The sequence below is a fragment of the Cricetulus griseus genome, chromosome 2, assembly GCF_003668045.3.
Source record: "Cricetulus griseus strain 17A/GY chromosome 2, alternate assembly CriGri-PICRH-1.0, whole genome shotgun sequence".
Taxonomy (NCBI): Eukaryota; Metazoa; Chordata; class Mammalia; order Rodentia; family Cricetidae; genus Cricetulus; species Cricetulus griseus.
Window position 1 is genome coordinate 130,352,291 of NC_048595.1, and position 20,764 is coordinate 130,373,054.

A 20,764-nucleotide genomic window follows, 5' to 3' on the forward strand; every position below is an offset into this window, starting at 1 on the left:
TTTTTTATTTGGATGGAATGGTCGATAGATGTCTGTCAAACCCAATTGGGCCATAACTTCTATTAGTTCCTTTGTTTCTTTGTTAAGTTTCTGTCTGGAATTCCTGTCTAGTGGTGAGAGTGGGGTGTTGAAGTCTCCCACTGTAAGTTTTTAAGGTTATATGTGTTTTGAGGTTTAGCAATGTTTCTTTGATGAACGTGTATGCCTTTGAAGTTGGGGCATAGATCTTCAGAATTGAAACTTCATCCTGATGGATTTCTCCTGTGACAGTAGGAACTGACCTCCTTCATCTCTTTTTTTTCCCCATCTTTTTTTATTTGAAATGGAAACAGGATTGTTTTACATGCCAATCCCATTTCCCTTCTCCCACCCATCCTCCCCTACCCGCCAGCCCAACTAAAACCTTATCTGTCACATATCTTTTCTGCTCCCCCTGGATGGTGAGGCCTTCCATAGGGTGTCATCAGAGTCTTTCGTTTCCTTTAAGGTAGGGCCTAGGCCTACCAGTGTGTCTTGGCTCAGGGAGTATTCCTCTATATGGACTGGGCTTCCAAAGACCACACGTATGCTAGGGATAAATGCTGGGTTTCTACAGGAGGTCCCATAGATTTCTGAGGTTTCCTCACAGAAACCCATGTTCCTTATGTCTGGATGAGTCCCATGCTGGTATTCCAGCTATCAGACTGGGAAGCAAGAGTTCCCAGATGTTCAGGTCAGCTGTTTCTGTGTGTTTCCCCAGTGTGGTCTGGACCTCTGTGCTCTTCATTGGTCCTTCTCTGCATCTGGGTTCCAGTACAGATCAGTGATTAGTTATGGGTGTCTGCTTCTACTTCCACCAGCTGCTGAATGAAGGCATATAAGTCAGTCATCAATCTTATAATCAGGAGAGGGCATTTAAGGTATTCTCTCCTCTGTTGCTGAGATAGTTAGCTAGTGAAAGCTCCAGTCCTTTCCCTAGTGCCTGATTTCGCTGTAAACCAAAAATATCTCCCTCTATTATGATATTTCCATTCTTGTTATCCTGTATTCTTCCCCTGACTCATATTTTCTGCTCCCTCATGTCCTCGGCATCCCTCTTCCTCTCCCCTACTCATTCTCCTAGCTCACTCCCCCCTCTTCCCGTGCTCCCAATTTGCTCAGCAGATCTTGAACCTCTCCCCTTCTCCAGGGGACCATGCATGTCTCTCTTAGGGAACTCCATGTTTATTAGCTTCTTTGACAGTGTGGATGGTAGGCTTGTATTCCTTACTCTATGTCTAAAATCCGCATATGTGTGAGTACATACCATGTTTGTCTTTTTGTGATTGGGTTACCTTGCAGAATGGTTTCTTCTAGATCCATCCATTTTCCTTTAAATTTCAAGATCCCATTGTGTTTTTTCTGCTGAGTAGTACTCCATTGTGTAAATGTACCACATTTTCTCTATCCATTCTTGGGTTGAGGGGCATCTAGGCTGCTTCCAGTTTCTGGCTATTACAAATAGTGCTGCTATGAACATCGTTGAACATATGTCCTTGTTGTATGAATATGCTTCTTTTGGGTATATGCCTAAGAGTGGAATTGCTGGATCTTGTGGTAGACTGATTCCCATTTTTTTGACGAGTCACCATACTGATTTCCAAAGTGGCTGTACAAGTTGGTACTCCCACCAGCAGTGGAGAAGTGTTCCCTTTTCTCCACATCCTCTCCAACATGAACTGTCATTGGTGTTTTTGGTTTTGGCTATTCTGACAGGAGTAAGATGGTATCTCAGAGTTGTTTTGATTTGCATTTCCCTGATGGCTAAGGATGTTGAACACTATCTTATGTGTCTTTCAGCCATTTTAGATTCCTCTATTGAGAATTGTCTATTTCCTTCTGTACCCCACTTTTTAATTGGGTTGTTTGGTGTTTTGGAGACTAGCTTCTTGAGGTCTTTATATATTTTGGAGATCAGACCTCTATCAGATGTGGGGTTGGTGAATATCTTTTCCCAGTCTGTGGGCTGCTGTTTTGTCTTGCTGACTGTCTCCTTTGCCTTACAGAAGCTTCTCAGTTTCAGGAGGTCCCATTTATCATTTGTTGACCTCAGTGTCTGTGCTACTGGTGTAATGTTCAGGAAGTAGTCTCCTGTACTGATTAATTCAAGGGTTTTTCCCACTTTGTCTTCTAATAGGTTCAGTGTAGCTGGATTTATGTTGAGATCTTTGATCCATTTTGACTTAAGTTTTGTGCAAGGCAGGCTTGGGTCTACCTGCAGTATTCTACATGTCTGCAACCAGTTATGCCAGCACCATTTGTTGAAGATGTTCTCTTTGTTCCATTGTATAAATTTGGGTTGTTTGTCAAAAATCAGGTGTTCAAAGATGTGTGGGGTAATATCAGGGTTGTCATTTCTATTCCATTGGTCTACCTGTCTCTTTTTGTTCCAGTACAAAGCTGTTTTCAGGACTATAGCCCTGTAATAAAGATTGAAGTCAGAGATGGTGATGCCTCCAGAAGTTCCTTTATAGTATAGGGATGTTTTGGCTATCCTGGGTTTTTTTGTTTCTCCATATAAAGTTGAGAATTGTTCTTTCAAGGTCTGTGAAGAATTGTGTTGGGATTTTGATGGGGATTGCATTGAATCTGTAGATTGCTTTTGGCAAGATTGCCATTTTTACTATGTTGATCCTACCTATCCAAGAACATGGAAGATCTTTCCATTTTCTGGTATCTTCTTTAATTTCTTTCTTTAGAGACTCAAAATTCTTATGGTACAGGTCTTTTCCATTTTTTGGTTAGTGTTACCCCAAGGTATTTTATGTTGTTTGTGGCGATTGTAAAGGGTGATGTTTCTCTGATTTCTTTCTCCACCAGTGTGTCATCAGTGTATAGTAGGGCTATGGACATTTTTGAGTTCATCTTGTATCCTGCCACTTTGCTGAACATGTTTATCAGCTGTACGAGTTCCCTGGTAGAGTTTTTTGGGTCACTAATGTAGACATCATACCATCTGCAAATAGTGAGAGTTTGACATCTTCCTTTCCCTTGTATTCCCTTGATCTCCTTTTGTTGTCTTATTGCTTTAGCTAGGACTTCAAGGACAATATTAAAGAGGTATGGAGAGAGTGGACAGCCTTGTCTTGTCTCTGATTTTATAGGAATTGGATCGAGTTCTCTCCATTTAATTTGATGTTGGCTGTTGGCTTGTTGAATATTCTTTTATTATGTTGAGGTATGTTCCTGTTATCCCTGGTTTCTCCAAGACCTTTATCATGAAGGGGTGTTGGATTTTGTCAAAGACTTTTTTGGCATCTAGTGAAATGATCATGTGGGTTTTTTTTTTCTCAGTCTGTTTACATGGTGGATTACATTGACGGATTTTTGTATGTTGAACCATCTTTGCATGTCTGGGATGAAGCTACTTGTTCATGTTGGATGATTTCTCTGATATGATCTTGTATTCACTTTGCTAGGATTTTATTGAACATTTTTGCATCAATGTTCATGAGGGATATTGGTCTGTAGTTCTCTTTCTTAGTTATGTCTTTGTGTGGCTTGGGTGTCAAGGTTATTGTAGCCTTGTAAAAAGAGTTTGGCAATGTCCCTTCTGCTTCTATTTTGTGGGACAATTTGAGGAGTATTGGTATTAGTACTTCTTTGAATTTCTGGTAGAATTCTGCAGTGAATCCATCTGGCCCCGGCCTTTTTTTGGTTGGGAGACTTTTGATGACTGCTTCTATTTCCTTAGAGGTTATAGGTCTGTTTAAGTTGCTTATCTGTTCTTGATTCAGTTTTGGTAAGTGTAGGGGAAGCTGTAGCCAGGGGCTGGCTACAGGTGTGCCTGACCATGCTTGGGGATTGCGTTTCTCTTTTGGTTTCACTTTTGTACTTGCTGGACAGACTGCTGCCATGCTGGCTGCCTAGGTCGCTCTGTAAGTAAGACTTTCCCTATTAAATACCCTTGTATTTCTACCTGACTCCGTATTGATAATTTCCCACTATATCTGGTTGTCAGGAGTGGGATATTGGAATCCTACACCCTATTTGGGAGAGGCTGTGGGTCCCACTGGGTCTTCGACCTTGGCAGGGAAAGGGCCCTCTCTTCACAGGTGTTCCTGGCCCCCAGCACACCCACTGCAGCTGAGCTGCTCCCAGCCTGGAGACTCACACAGACCTCCTACAGTTTTACCACCATGTGCTCGGGACCAGCTTGGGCTGCTGCCTACCTGGACCCGGAGGCCTCCAGCCCTTGAACTGAGTTGGACTGCCACGCACCACTGCCAAACGCTTCAGACTAATTGAATACCTGTGCCACGCACTGGTCAAAGATAGTTACTGCGTCTGGAGTAGAAATCAGGTAAAATTACGGCAGAATATTTATCATTTATTAAAATTGGTAATATTTTTGCTTATTACGTGAATTCACTGTTTCAGGAGGATGCTAATTTGCCAATTACTGGCCTATATGCCGTAATGGCAGTTAGCCTGCTGGTACAAATAATATTACTAGCCACTGGACAGAGGACTCAGGAATAGGGGTAAGGATAACCTCACCACCTACTTACAGGAAATAACAGCTTTACGCAATGAGGTTTTGGAGAACAGATTAGGTCAGACCACAATTGTGCAGCAAGTGGAACAGAAATTGGATAATCTTGACTCTGTGTCCAATATGCTAAAGACAGAGATGTCTGTTACCCAAGATGAGATGCAGCTTATTTATGCCATGTCTGAGGCCTTAGAGGCTAGGCTGTCAGAAGACCATGATGAGCTAAAGAGTATCTGTAGCCAGCTAGAAACTCAGATAGGCAATGTTATCCAGAAATTAGATGCAAAGGTGCAAGATACCCAGGATAGGGTTGAAGAATTGGACAATGCCATTCAATCAATTATTGAAGCATCCAAGGTAGCAGATCACAAATTTGAATCTAGATTTGAATGTCTGGAAGATAATTTACAGTACAGGGCTGACAGATTACATAGGTCCATACAGTTGATTGCTGAGGACTCAAAATTAGCAAATCATGATCTCGAATCTAGACTCCAATACCTAGAAGGCAGTTTCCATGCCATCCAGATGCTGCCTAAGGATGATCATATTAAAGACCTAGAAAAACATGTAAATGAGCAGTTAGAGCAATTTCCAGATTCACTAACATGCTTGGAATCTTTTATGATTCAGGAGATTGAAACTTTTCCAAAGGATATCATTACAAGGCTTAAATATCATTGGGATGCCTCAGAAGCAGAATCACTCCAATCCCAGGCACCTACTCCATCCCAGGTATCATGACTATTCTTCTGAGGTTGTTACTCGTACATCATTAGTGTACCCAGCTACCATGGTAGAAAAGCCAGCTTCTAAGAAACACCCTCATGGATGGATGGCTTATGAATGACAACCTATACAGCTGAAGGATCTTAAGAATATTAAAGAATCAGTTGTCCCATATGGCCTCCATAGCCCATATGTAAAACAGCTATTACATTCATGGGCAACCTTTAACAGGGTGACACCCACAGATTGGGAATGATTGGTAGCAGCTGTACTTGAGAATTCATATCAAATCCAGTGGAAGGCATTAGTAAGGGAAGAGGCAAAGCTCCTTGAGCATCAGGGCATAAAGGAAGGTTTTGAAGGCCCTCTAGATAAGCTTCTTGGTCAGGGTATTTATGCTGACCCACAGGTTCAGGCTGAATATGATGAGGTTATACTGTCTCTATGCAGGAAAGCAGCATTAAATGCCTGGGATAAGGTTCGTGAGCCAGGAGAATGCCTAGAAGCTTATACCAGAATAGAACAGGGACCTATAGAACAGTTCCAGGACTTCTTACAAAGGTTAACTAGGGCAGTAGAATTACAGTTAACAGATCCAGATATAAGACAATCAATTATATATACAATAGCTTATGAAAATGCAAACCCTATATGCAAAAGAATACTTTTGCCTTTAAAGATCAAATCAGCTCCGCTAGAAGAATGGGTTTTGCATGCAGCCAACATTGATTATGATGTGCAAGATACTGGAGCTTGGGTAGGAGAAGTCATCTCCAAAGTTTTAAAATGGCAACAGGAAATTAAAAGTTCTAGAGGTGAAGATTAAGGGCTTGGCAAGGAGAAGCACCTTACAGAGGTCAACATAGGTACCAAGAGGCTAGATGTCACTACTACTATGAACCAGAACCTTGGATAGGAAGAGACTTCTCCTGGAGACCACGAAGGCACCAGGAACCTAGATGATTCAACTGTGGTAAAATGGGACATACTAAGAAAAATTGTAGACAAACAAATTCTAACAATGCCTCATACGGAAGGCCACTGCCTTCTGGATTGTGTAGAAGATGTGGTAAGGGCAGACACTGCACCAATGAATGTAGATCGACCAGGGACATACAAGGAAACCCATTAAGGTTGGGAAACCCCGAGGCAGAGTCCCCCACTTCGAGAAAGGTCAGATCATTCCCAGTAGCAGTGGGAGACAATCTCTCACAGGACCAATAGATAGTTCTTTGCCTATTATGAAAAATGATACTGCTCTAGATGGTAGTTTGAATAGTGATGAAGAATCAAGTGTGAATGGACAAAATGAGAAACACATATTTTGGAAAGCTTCTATTAATGATAAAAGGCCTCAGTTGAAAGTGAAAATTAATAATAAAGTTATTTCTGGCTTAGTAGACACTGGGGCGGATACAACTATTATTACTCAAAAGTCTTGGCCTCAGAAATGGCCTCTTAGAGAAGCAAATGTACAATTTTTAGTAATTGGAACTCTATCTAGAGTTTGACAGAGTGTTAACTCGCTGGTCTGCATTGGACCAGAAGGACAGAAAGGGATACTGAAACCATATGTGGCAGATATAGCTATAAATCTCTGGGGTCATGAACTATTACAGCAATGGAATACTCAGATTATTATTCCTCCAATGTCAGATACAAATTATGTACAATCTTTAGATAGTAGGAAAGATCTGGTAAAACACTATGGAAAGTGTTTACCAACCATCCATGCTGTACAGAAACTAGGTATAAATAATGTACTTTCAGAGGAGCCAAAGGCTCTGCCATTGAAGTGGCTTACAGATGAACCAGTTTGGGTATGATAATGGCCTATGACCTCTGAGAAACTAGACGCTTTAGAAAAGTTAGTACAGGAACAACTAGATGCTGGACATATAGAAGAATCTACCAGTCCTTGGAATTCTCCTGTATTTGTTATCAAAAAGAAGTCAGGTAAGTGGAGAATGCTGATAGGCCTGAGAGACATAAATAAGGTAATTCAACCAATGGGCTCTCTGCAACCTGAAATGCCACTAATTTCCTTAATACCTAAAGGATGGCCTATCATAGTCATTGATCTAAAAGACTGTTTTATCACTATACCATTACAGGAAAATGATAGAGAAAAATTTGCATTCACTGTACCAACTCTTAATAATTCACAGCCAGTTAGGAGATATCAGTGGAGGGTTTTGCCACAAGGAATGCTAAATAGTCCTACTTTGTGTCAACACTTTGTACAGCAACCTTTGGAAATAATTCGTAAGAAATTTTCACAATCTCCTGTTTATCATTACATGGATGACATTCTTTTATCAGATTCTGATAAGGAAACTTTGGAACGTATGTTTGAAATGGTGAAGGAAGTTCTGCCTCTTTGGGGTTTACAGATTGCCCCAGAAAAGATACAAAAAGGAGATTCTATTAACTATTTAGGTTACAAGATAGACTTACAAAGAATCAGACCTCAAAAGTTACAAATCAGGAGAGATTGTTATCAAACTCTTAATTCCCTTCAGAAATTATTAGGGGAAATTTCTCAATTACAGACAATTATTGGTGTAGAAGAACATGACTTAAAGCATGGCCCTTAAAGGTGATAAGGACCTAAACAGTCCTAAAACATTATCTGCTGAGGCAGAAAAAGAGTTACAATGGATATAAAACAGAATATTGGATGCACACGTAGATCATATAATCCTTGATTTAGACTGTATTCTGGTTATCTTGCCATCCAGAGAATACCCTTCTGGAATTCTGATGCAAAGGGAAGACACTATATTGGAATGGATATTTCTGCCACATAAACAAAATAAAAAGTTAAAGACATATATAGAAAAGATTTCTGACTTGATTTTAAAGGGAAAATTAAGACTTCGTCAACTGACTGGAAAAGATCCAGCAGAAATTATGTACCTTTAACTAACAAAGAAATTTCCTCCTTATGGAAAGATAATGAATATTGGCAAATAGCTCTTACTGACTTTTTGGGGACAATTAGCAACAACTATCTCAAAACTGACAGAATTAAATTAATAAAAAAGACAGTCTGGATTCTTCCACTTATTGTAGACAAACTCCGATTTCTGGAGTTCTTACCTTCTACACTGATGCCAACAAATCAGGTAAGGCAGGTTATAAAGCAGGTGAGGTAAGTAAAGTAGTTCAAAGTCCATATACATCTGTACAGAAGGCAGAATTATATGCAATTCTCATGGTACTTCAAGATTTTACAGAACCTCTTAATATAGTTACTAATTCTCAATATGCAGAGAGAGTCATGTTACACATTGAGACTGCAGAATTTGTTCCTGATAATAGAGAATTAACCTCATTGTTTTTACAATGACAGGAAACAATCAGAAACAGAAGTAATCCTATATACATTACACATATCAGATCCCATACGGGTCTGCCAGGCCCACTAGCACATGGCAATGATGAGATTGATCGTTTATTAATTGGAAGTGTGCTAGAAGCTTCAGAATTTCATAAGAAACATCATGTAAATAGCAAAGGTTTGAAAAAGGACTTCTCCATCACTTGGCAACAAGCCAAGGAGATAGTGAAAAACTGTCCTACTTGTTCCTTTTATAATCAAACTCCATTGCCAGCAGGTTGTAATCCTAAGGGCATTCAGAGAAGTGAGGTTTGGCAGATGGATGTCTTTCACTTTGCAGAGTTTGGAAACTTGAAATATGTGCATCATACTATAGACACATTCTCAGGATTCCAATGGGCTACTGCTCTTAACTCTGAAAAAGCTGATTCTGTTATTACACACCTGCTAGAGGTGATGGCAGTTATGGGTATACCTGCACAAATAAAAACTGACAATGCTCCAGCATATGTCTCTACAAAATTAGAACAATTTTTCAAATATTATAACATAAAGCATGTTACTGGTATACCACACAATCCTACAGGACAAGCAGTGGTTGAGAGATCTAATAGAACACTTAAGGAGATGCTCAACAAACAAACTTGGAACACTAACCCCTCCAAACATAGGTTGCACAATGCTTTATTAACACTAAACTTTCTCAATGCCAATGAAAAAGGACAAAGATCTGCAGAAAGACACTGGACTACAGAGAAAACTGCTGAACTCAATCAGCCGGTATACTTCAAAGATGTATTAACCTCTGTATGGAAACCAGGACATGTGTTATGTTGAGGTAGGGATTTTGCATTGGTTTCTACAGGAGAATAAAAACTTCAGATACCATCAAAGTTGATCAAGATTCGAGTGGACAAGGAAAAACCTCTCAATGAGGACAAATGACAGGTGTTCTACTAAGGTACATCTTATGAACTAAATAGAAACCCCCCAAAGGAAAGGGAAGAGTTTTGCTTTTATCTTCACAGGAAAACTCATCTCCAGAAGGCAAAGGACATTGCATGGGTAGATACTTAAGAGAAGGTAACCATCAAACAAAAGGCTTGTGTCATATGGTAAACTTTACAGCTGTGTTTCAGTGAACTCTCATTTCCTAGTCCCTATTCAATTAAACCAATGCTGGATTTTGAGGTGGATTTGGCTTTCCTCCTCTAAAATCCAAGTACATTATTTAACTAAACTTTAGTGTTTCTGTGTTGTATCAAGAAGCCAATTGATGTAATACAGAATAATAGACGAATTTGGGGACTGTCTTTGTCTTTCCTTGGATCTTTCTTTCAAGGTGTCCACCCTCTCATAATTGTTATGCTCTCGTGGTTGCATTCCCCAGCATGTGTACATACAAGCAAACATTTCTCTGCTAACTGTTTATGTTTGAGTCCCACACAGCCAATGAAGACCTGCCTGTCAGCAATCCCTGGACACCCTGGAAAGAAAATGGGCCACACCTCCTCGACTGCACTGGATCCAACTTGCTCCATTTCAACTGACACTCTGGCCAGAGGTTCGGGTACTGACTTCAATCAAGTTGAGGATTTCAATTGAGATCTTCAATCAAGTGAGTCCCATTAACATGGACTGGATACAATCCATTCAAGACTTTTACTATTCTAACATTTTCTTCCTACAGGACCCGACATGACTATCATCATCCCATTTCAGCAGGAAGTAACTTGGAGAAGGATGCTATGCCTCCTTTCCCCATTGTTGTCACTTAGGATAATGTATATACCTAGTTAGGGATAGCTTCCTATTATTTATGGCTGGGATTGGAAGGAGGTGTTCAGGCTTAGACACCTCTTTCATTTGACTTTAGTGTTTAGTTAAAATAGATAGGATGTGACATAAACAGATTGTTGTATCTTCTTATATTTCACCTTTATGATTGTTAATTTTGGATACTTTACACTGTTAAGTTTTAATCCTCTTTTAGACTAAAAGGGGAATTGTTGGGGAAGCTGTAGCCATGCCTACTTAGGGGCTGGCTACAGGTGTGCCTGACCATGCTTGGGGACCATGTTTCTCTTTTGGTTTCACTTTTGTACTTGCTAGACAGACTGCTGCCACGCCGGTTGGCTAGGTCTCTCTGTAAGTAAGGCTTTCCCTATTAAATACCCTTGTATTTCTTCCTGACTCTGTATTGGTAATTTCCCACTATAGGTAAGTGATAACTGTCCAGAAAATTGTCCATTTCCTTTAAATTTCCCAATTTTGTGGAGTACAGGTTTTCAAAGTATGACGTGAAGATTCTCAGGATTTCTTCAGTGTCCATTGTTATGTCCTCCTTTTCATTTCTGATTCTGTTAACTTGCATGATCTCTCTCTGCCTTTTGGTTAATTTGGATAATGGTTTGTCCATTTTGTTGATTTTCTCAAATAACCAACTCTTTGTTATATTGATTCTTTGAATTGTTTTCTTTGTTTCGACTTTATTGATTTCAGCCCTCAGTTTGATTATTTCCTGGCATCTCCTCCTCTGGGGTGAATTTGCTTCCATTTTTTCTAGTGTGGCTATTATCTAGTTTCTTCATGTGAGCAATTAGAGCTATGAACTTTCCTCTTAGTACTGCTTTCAAAGTGTCCCATAAGTTTGGGTATGTTCTGTGAACATTTTCATTGAATTTTAGGAAGTCTTTAATTTCTTTCTTTATTTCTTCCTTGACCCAGGAATGTTGCAAATGCATGTTGTTCAATTTCCATGAGTTGGTAGGTTTTTGCACTTTGATTGTTTTTGATTTCTATCTTTAAAGCATGGTGATCTGATAAGACACAGGGGATTATTCCAATTTTTTGTAACTGTTGAGGTTTGCTATGTTGCCGAGAATGTGGTTGATTTTTGAGAAGGTTCCATGTGATGCTGAAAAGAAGGTATATTCTTTTGTGTTTGGATAGAAAGTTCTATAAATGTCTGTTAATCCCAATTGGGTCATAATTTCTGTTAGTTCCTTTGTCTCTTTGTTAAGTTTCTGTGTGGTGGTCCTGTCAAGTGGTGAGAGTGGGGTGTTGAAGTCTTCCACTATAACTGTGTGGGGCCTTATTTGTGATTTGAGTTTTAATAATGTTTCTTTTATGAATGTTGGTGCCTTTGTATTTGGGGCATAGATGTTTAGAATTGAGACTTCTTCCTGATGGATTTTTCCTGTGATGAATATGAAATGACCTTCTTCATCTCTTTTGATTGATTTTAGTTTGAAGTTTATCTTGTTATATACAAGGATAGCTACCCCAGCTCATTTCTTGGGTCCATTTAATTGGAGTATCTTATCCCAGCCCTTTATTCTGAGATAATGTCTGTCTTTGAATTCGAGATGTGTTTCTGTATGCTGCAGGATGGATTCTGTCCTCACATCCATTCTGTTAGCCTGTGTCTTTTTATAGGCAAGTTAAGACCGTTAATATTGAGGGAAATTAAGGTCCATTGAGTGATTATTCTTGTTTGTTTTTGGCTTGTTGTTGGTACTGGTATTGTATGTGGATTTATGCTGCCTTTTATTTTGTGTTTTTGTAGACAGGGATTATCTATTGCCTATGTTTATGTGAGTGTAGTTAATTTCCTTAGGTTGGCTTTTTCCTTCCAATATTTTCTGTAGGGCTGGATTAGTAGCTACATATTGTTTAAATCTGGTTTTGTCGTGGATTATCTTGTCTTCTCCATTTATAGTGATTGAAAGCTTTGTTGGGTATAATAGTCTGGGCTGGCATCCATGTTCTCTCAGAGTTGGTAGAATGTCTATTCAGGTCTTTCTAGCTTTCAGAGTTTTCATGGAAAAGTCTGGTGTAATTCTGATAGGTTTGCGTTTATATGTTACTTGGCCTTTTTCCCTTGCTGCTCTTAATATTTTTTATTTATTCTGTACATTTGGTGTTTTAATTATTATGTGACAAGGGGACTTTCTTTTGTGGTCCACTCTATTTGGCGTTCTGTATGCTTCTTGTACTTTCATTGGCATGTCTTTCTTTAGGTTAGTAAAGTTTTCTTCTATGATTTTGCTGAATATGTTTTCTACATCTTTGAGTTGTGTTTCTTCACCTTCTTCTATACCTATTATCCTTAGGTTTGGTCTTTTCACAGTGTCCCAAATTTCCTGAATATTTTGTGTTATGGATTTGTTAGACTTCAGATTTTCTTTGCTTGACGAGTTTATTTCCTCTAGTTTGTCTTCACTGTCTGAGATTCTGTCTTCCATCTCTTGTATTCTATTGGTTATGCTTGCATTTGTTGTTCCTGATTGTTTACTAATCTTTTCCACTTCCAGCATTCCCTCAGTTTGTGTTTTCTTTATTGTCTCTAATTCAGTTTTCAGGTCCTGAACTGTTCCCTTCAGCTGTTTAATTGTATTTTCTTGGCTTTTTTTGGCTTTCCTTGATTTCTTGCATCTTTTGGTTTGTCTTTTCTTCTATTTCTCTGAAAGATTTTCTGATTTACTCTCTTAGATTCTCTATCATTTCCATGAAGTTGTTTTTAAGGTTGCTCTCTTCTGCTTCTTCTGTGTTGGGATGTTCATGTCTTGCTGGTGTAGAGTCCATAGGCACTGGTGGTGTCATATTGGTTTTCCTGTTGTTGGATGTGTTCTTATTTTGTCATCTTCCCATCTCTTGTTCCAGTGAGTGCAGTTGGTGTCACTTCCTTTCCTGGTGTGTATGGGTCTGGTGTTATCTTCAGGTGTGTGCAACTGACTTTGATACTCTGATGGGTTTCAAGTTGGGTCGAGGCAGGTCTGAGCACTCGCTCTCCAGGTGGGTGAGAGAGCACTGGCGCAGGATGTCAGCAGACTCTGGGTTAATTGGTCCTCAGGTGTTGAGTCATCCTGTCGAAGATCCCTGGGCAGGGTTTGCCAGGGTGGGCAGATGGAAGTTGGGCCCAATTTAGGGGCCTAATCAGCTCACCTCTGGACTCTCTGCACTCTGTGGGGGCCCGGAATGGCCCAGCAATCTCAGCAGAGACCTCCTTCTAATTTAAAAAAAAAAGCTGAATGGCTAATAGCAAGGAAGGACTTCAGGGCAGGGAGAGTAACTAGGAGGATGAATTTAGACTCAAAAGAAGAGAGAACTAGAGATGCCAGGGAGACACCAAGGGTCAACCATACAGACAGGGAGGAAGCAGGAATGTAGGACAAAGGTAAAAAGCCTCTAGGCAAAACATAGATGAATAGAAAGAGATTAAATTAAGTTAAAAGAACTAATAGGAATAGCCTAAGCTAAGGCTGAGCATTCATAATTAATAGTAAATCTCTGTATTTTTATTTGGCAGTTGGTTGGCAGCCAAAAGAAAATTCCAACTACACATCCAAATAAAAATCTTAATGGAAATCTGGAGAGAACAAGAATCTTTCCCACTGAGGGAAAGAAGGAAATATATTTGCAGTTTTCTTTACAAATCAGGCAGCATTTGGATAGCATGAAGATTGTATAGCAAACAGAATATGTAAAATGTTGTAATAAAGAACAAAAATACATGAAATACTGATATGTTTGCTGAGAATTTATAGATGTGAGAAGGGTACTGAGAAATGATTTTGAAAAAAGTAAAATTATTGGTCAGATTGCAAGTGACTTGAAAGTTAGGCTCAGAATTCTGGCTAAGAAGTTTTATGAATTCTTTCAGACATTCTGCCCATTATTTATTTTGTATGGCATATAATTCCAAAAATAAAATGAAAAAATTATAAGGAAGAATATTTTATTCTTTTATCACCATGCTTTTCCTATTATTTTTCTTAATTATGATAGCTTTCAAACAAGTTAATTGCAGCACGTAATATGAAGTGTCACAAGGAAAGTACCCATTTTAAAGGAAAGCTAATTGTAGGCAAGGTGTAGCAGGCTTTCTTGAGCAAGCATCCCCCACATCATTATTATTAGTTCTGAATGTCCAGTGTTAGCTTAGGCTTGTCCCATTAGCTCTTTTTACTTAATTTAGCCTGTTTCTATTTATCTACATTTTGCCTTGGAGCTTTTTACTTTTCTTTCATTCTGTATGTCCTACTTGCCTGCTTCTTTGATGTCTGGCTGGCTGGTGGATGGCTGGCTGGACCCTGGAGTCTCCCTCTCTTTCTCCCTCATTCTCTCTCAAGGCTAGATCCCTCTTTCTACTTATTCTCTCTGCCTGTCAGCCCTGCCTATCCCCCATTGCCTAACTACTGGCCATTCAGCTTTTTATGGGACCAATCAAGTACCTTAGGCAGGCATAATTAAACAAATGCAGCATAAGTCGACATGACACACTTTTATGTAGTTAAAGTAATATTCCATAACACAAATTTAACACATCCTAACATAGTTAAAGTAATATTCTGCAATAGTAAGATGATTAAACACATAAAAGTAACTGGGCTAATTACATTGATGGAAAATTTTTGATTACCCATGGTCACTTATTCAAATCAATATATTTGAACAGGATTTGTACAAGGTATTTATTGAGTGATTTAAACATCTTTTGAGCTTGATATATTCAGATATCTCTACTATAGAGGTTAGTCTATGGAAAATGGAAAATTAGATAATCTTGGAGCACTCAATGAAAAAGATTTGATTTCATGATGAGATTAAGGCTTCAGTTTTACCACAAAGTTCTGTAATTAGAAGGAAGTTTCAGTCACAGTTCTGGTGTGCCTATAGTTACCCCTCATAATGTGGCCAAAGACTCTCTGCTCTACCTACCTTCTGGGTTTTAACATTTTTCAATATATTTATTGAAGTGAAAATGAATTTAATCTTATTATTATCCTCAGTCCCCTAAGTGTCTCAAATCTCTCTAGTTACACAGAATTAGTTATAACCCTGAATCATACTGCTTTTTATCAGCTGCCGACTTTCTTGAAAATGGTTCCATACAAATATGGAAGCCTGAAAAGTTCTGAGGAAGTGAATTTCCATGGTGAAATTTAGGAACCTGAAGAGGAAAATTCCCTAAACGTTTTCATGATTAAATCTTTGCATGTGTATGATTTAAAGAATCCCAAAGGGTGTGTGTGTGTGTGTGTGTGTGTGTGTGTGTGTATGTGTGTGTGTGTGTGTGTAAAACTTTAATAAAAACATTTCTTTAGTATTTATTTTGATGCTATGACATATATTATTATATGTATTAAAAACAGATAAGTATAACCTTTGTAATACTTATAATGTTGCTTGTATATATGTTTTCAGGAAGACTATTTGGAATGATATTTTTAAAAAGCATCCAGGACTTTAGAGATGGCTCAGTGATTAAGAGTGTTTCCTGCTGTTGAACAGGACCCCGCTTCACATTTTGTCACCCACATGGCAGCTCAAAATCACTTTAACTACAGTTCCAGGAAGTCAACATACCTTTTTTTCATCTATATGGGCACTGGACACTCATGTAGTACACATACATACATGCAGATAGACATTTATACAATGGAATAAATGCATTTACCAACATATTTTTAAAAATCTTAGCAGGTTTTCACGTCTTTTTTAAAAGATATTTAGTATTGCGTATCCCTCTGCATGTCATCTCTTTGGCCTGTTCTTCTATCCCCTTACCAACTTGAATTGCTTGCCCATTTTTACCAACTTTCATCTTTACACCATAGCCTGTATCCCTTTTAAACTTCCCATGGCCCCTTCCTATTTTTTCTTGCTTCTGCAGGCACTACAACTTAAGCACACAAATCTGAAGTTTCAATGGTATGACTAAAATCTGAAAGAGAATAAGTAATGTTTAACTTTCTGTTCTGGCTTACCTCATTTATTTTCAGTTACATCGTTTGCTTTCAAATTTAATAATTTCCTTTTTCTTCACAGATGAATAAAATTCCATTGTGTGTACCACATTTTCATTAACCATTCAATCCACTGATGTACACCAAGACTGTTTCCATTTTCTAGCTATGTGAATTAAAAAATGGTCCTTAAATTGATGGCACAGTGCAATTCCTTTTGAGATTTAAAAGTTATGAGTTCCTTGGCTACATTCTAGACCTATTAAATCAGAACTGTAGAAAATAATTATGGAAGGTAGGACCATTTCAATGAGTAATGAAGACTGCCATTCAAATCAACAGGCTCAGTGCTGGGTTTCAGAAGCTACCCAAATTATCTGCAGATAATTTATTCTACATTATTTCCTCCAGTTCTTGTTTAAACATTTAGTATCTGACTTCAAATGAGAGCTGGGCTTTTGAATTAGATTCAGTGAATCCCTTTCACCACTAGTCCTTGCACCCCAACCTCTAATGCCAGCAGGTATACCTTGTGAACAGACAAGCCTAGAAGACCAGAAAAACAGGAAACACACAGCCATCACACTCTCTGAAAACCCAGAGAGAAAACAGAAGCCAAGGAACAAAACACTCACCAACAGAGACAAAGAAATCAGCACCTAGAACTTATCCCCAAACCCAGATGCATAGGTGCTGGTTTAAAAACACAATCAATAACAGCCGTAACAGTATGACTCCACTAAAGACTAGCTATCCTACTGCAGAAGGCCCTGATCATTCAAAAATAGCTGAAAAACAAGAAAAAGACCTTAAAACCAACTATGTGAAGATGATAGAGGTATTTAAATGGGAAATAGATAAAGAAAAGTAAATAAATAGAAATGAGTAAGGAAAACAATGAATAAAGAAATCCAGGAAAACACAAATAAGGAATGGGAAGAAATAAATAAATACCTTAAAAAAATCCAGGAAAGCCAAGGAAAAACAAACAGGTGAAGGAGATGAATAAAACTATTCAAGACCAAAAAAAGGAAATAGAAGCAATAAAGAAAACACAAACTGGGGGATTTTTGGAAAGGAAAATTTGGAAATTCAAATGAACTCTGGAGGCAAGATTTACCGACAGAATACAAGAGATAGGAGACAGCATATCGGGCATTGAAGATATAATAGAAGAAATAGGTATATTTTTTCAAAGAAAATGTTGAATCTAAAAATTTATGACTGAAAATACTCAGGAAATCTGAGACACAAAAAAAGATAAAATTTAAGAATAATAGGAAGAAGACTTGCAGTTCAAGAGCCCAAAAATATTTTCAACAAAATCAGAGAAGAAAATCTTCCTAACCTAAAGAAGGAGGTGCTGGCCTGGGGACTGTGGGTAGGTTGACTTGCCCTGGCAGAGCAAGCCATTCAGAGTCTGCTGACATCATAGTGCTAGTCCCACTTCCACCCAAGGGGAGAGGTGAGCTTGAGGCCATCACAGACCCACCTTCCACTTTAACTCTTTGGGATCTCCTGGTCTGGGGACTGTGGACAGGTTGACTCACCCCAGTGGACCAAGTCATCCAGGTCAGCCTACATTGAGGTGTTAGTCCTGCCTCTACCCACAGGAAGAGGAAAGTCATTGGAGTACTGGACCTGTTTGTACCCACTGGAAGCGCACCTTGGGCCCATACCCAGCAGGAGAAGTGGGGACCCCATCTGCAAATATTGGAAGAAGGGATGGTAAGATGACAATATAAGAACATATTCAACAAAAGAAAAACCAATTTATGTGACCAGAGTCTGGTGACTCTACACTAGCAAAACCTGAGCATCCCAACACAGATGAAACATAAGAAAATGACCTTAAGAAAAACTTTATGAAGAGGATAGAAATTCTCAAGGAGGAAATGAGAAAAATCCATTAAAGAAATGGAAGAAAAAATCAAAAATGCAAGAAATATAGGAAAAACAAACCAAAAAAATGCAAGACACAAATAAATCTCTTAAAGAAAGCATAGAAAGCCAAGATAAAACAACCAAACAAGTAAAGGAAACAATTCAAACAGTTCAAGGCTTGAAAGCTGAAATAGAGACAATAAAAAGAAAACACAGAGTGAAGGAATGCTGGAAATAGAAAAGCTGGGTAAATGATCAGGAACTACAGATGCAAGCATAACTAACAGAATACAAGAGATGAGGAGAGAGAATCTCAGGCATTGAAGATATAGTAGGAGAAATTGATTGACCAACCAAAGAAAATCTGAAGGCCAACAAATCCCTAACAAAAATATCCCAGAAATATGGGACACTGTGAAAAGACCAAACCTAAGAAAAATAGATATAGAAGGAGGTAAAGAAATCCACCTCAAAGGTACAGAAAACATATTCAACAAAATCATCGAAGAAAACTTTCCCAACCTAAAGAAAGACATGTGAATGAAAGTACAAGAAGCTTACAGAATACCAAATAGAGGGGAACACAAAAATAGTTCCCTTACCACATAATAATCAAAACACCAAATATAGAAATAAATAAAGAATATTAAACACAGCAAAGGAAAAAAAAAACAAGTAACATATATAGGCAGTTCTATCAGAATTACACCTGACTTCTCAATGGAAACTCTGAAAGCCAGAAGGTCCGGATAGATATTCTACAAACACTAAGATGGCATGCCAGACTACTATATCCAGCAAAGCATTCAATCACTATAAATGAAGAAAATAAGATATTCCATGAGAAAACCAGATTTAAACAATACATATCCACTAATAGAGCCCTACACAAAGCACTGGAAGGAAAACTCACAAAACATAGGCAATAGATAATCTGACTTTAACAAAAGCCAAAAAAGGGAGGGTTGTAAATCTACATAAATACCAACACCAACAACAAATCCAAAACAAACAAGAATTAACAATCAATGGTCATTAATTTCCCTCAATATCAATAGTCTTAACTCACCTATAAAAAGACACAGGCTAACAGAATGAATACAAAGAGAGAATCCATCCTACTGCTGCATATAAGGAACACACCTCAACTTCACAGACAGATGTCACCTCACAATAAAAGGTTCGGAAAAGATTTTCCAATCAAATGGGCCCAAGAAACAAGCTGGTGTAGCAATCCTAATATCTAACAGATTAGACTTTAAACTAAAATCAATCAAAAGAGATGAAAAGGGTATTTCATATTCATTACAGCAAAAGTCCATCAAGCTGAAGTCTCAATTCTGAACATCTATGCCCCAAATATAAAGGCACCAACATTCGTAAAAGAAACATTACTAAAGCTAAAATCACATGTAAAACCTCACACACTTATAGTAGGAGACTTCAACACCCCACTGTCACCACTAGACAGGAACTCCAGACAGAAACTTAAAAAGAAACAAAGGGACTAGCAGAAGTTATGATCCAATTGGGATTAGCAGACATCTATAGGACATTCCCTCCAAACACAAAAGAATACAACATCTTCTCATTACCACATGGAACTTTCTCTTAAATTGAGCACATAATCAGCAAAATAGTGAACCTCAACAGATACAAAAAAAAATTGAAATCACCTCCCTGTATCTTATCGGATAACCATGGTTTAAAGTTAGAATTCAACAACAATAAAAATTGTTGTACCCGACCAGTCTCAGCTCCAAGCCACAGCAGCCAAGAGGTTGGGCCTGAGTGGGGGAGCCTGGGCTTGGAAACTCCTAGCAACCCAGCAGAGATAAAGACCAAACACAGGTATCTTGTCATCTTTAGAGAGCTCTCAGTTCCATGCTGTAAAACTAGAGTCTCTTGTTTAGCATCTTCTTGGCTGTTCCTTAACCATGATTCCATGGCCATGAGGAGGTCATTTCTGTCATTCTGTTGACTCCTCTCTGCCAGATTGCTCCTAACTCTCTGTCCTCTCATCTAGCACCTCTATTCAAATCTAGCACCCTATTCAAATGCATAGTACTGTAGAGATGCAAACTAGGACACATTCTACTCTGAGGCCATGGTAAACAATAGTAGACCTGCTAGCATTAGCAATACAATCGTGGGCCAGAGCTTTAGGGTGCTCCTCTTTACTGAAGCCAGAGGCTGGACCTTAAGATATTCCATAATGGAACTTTTCTACAGTCCCCCACAAAAAATTGCAGAAACCTTACGAACCCATGAATATTGAACAGTTCACAATTGCACCATTCACAGGTCAAGTAAGAAATTAAAAAAGAAATTTAAGACTTCCTAGAATTCAATGAAAACGAAGATACAACATACCCAAACTCATGGACACTTTGAAAGCAGCACTAAGACGAATGTTCACAGCACTAAATGCCCACATGAAGAAACTGGAAAGTAGTCATATAGAGAATTAACAGCACACCTGAAAGCTCTAGAACAAAAATAATCAAAGTCACCCCTAAGGAGTAGAGGTCAGGAAATAATCAA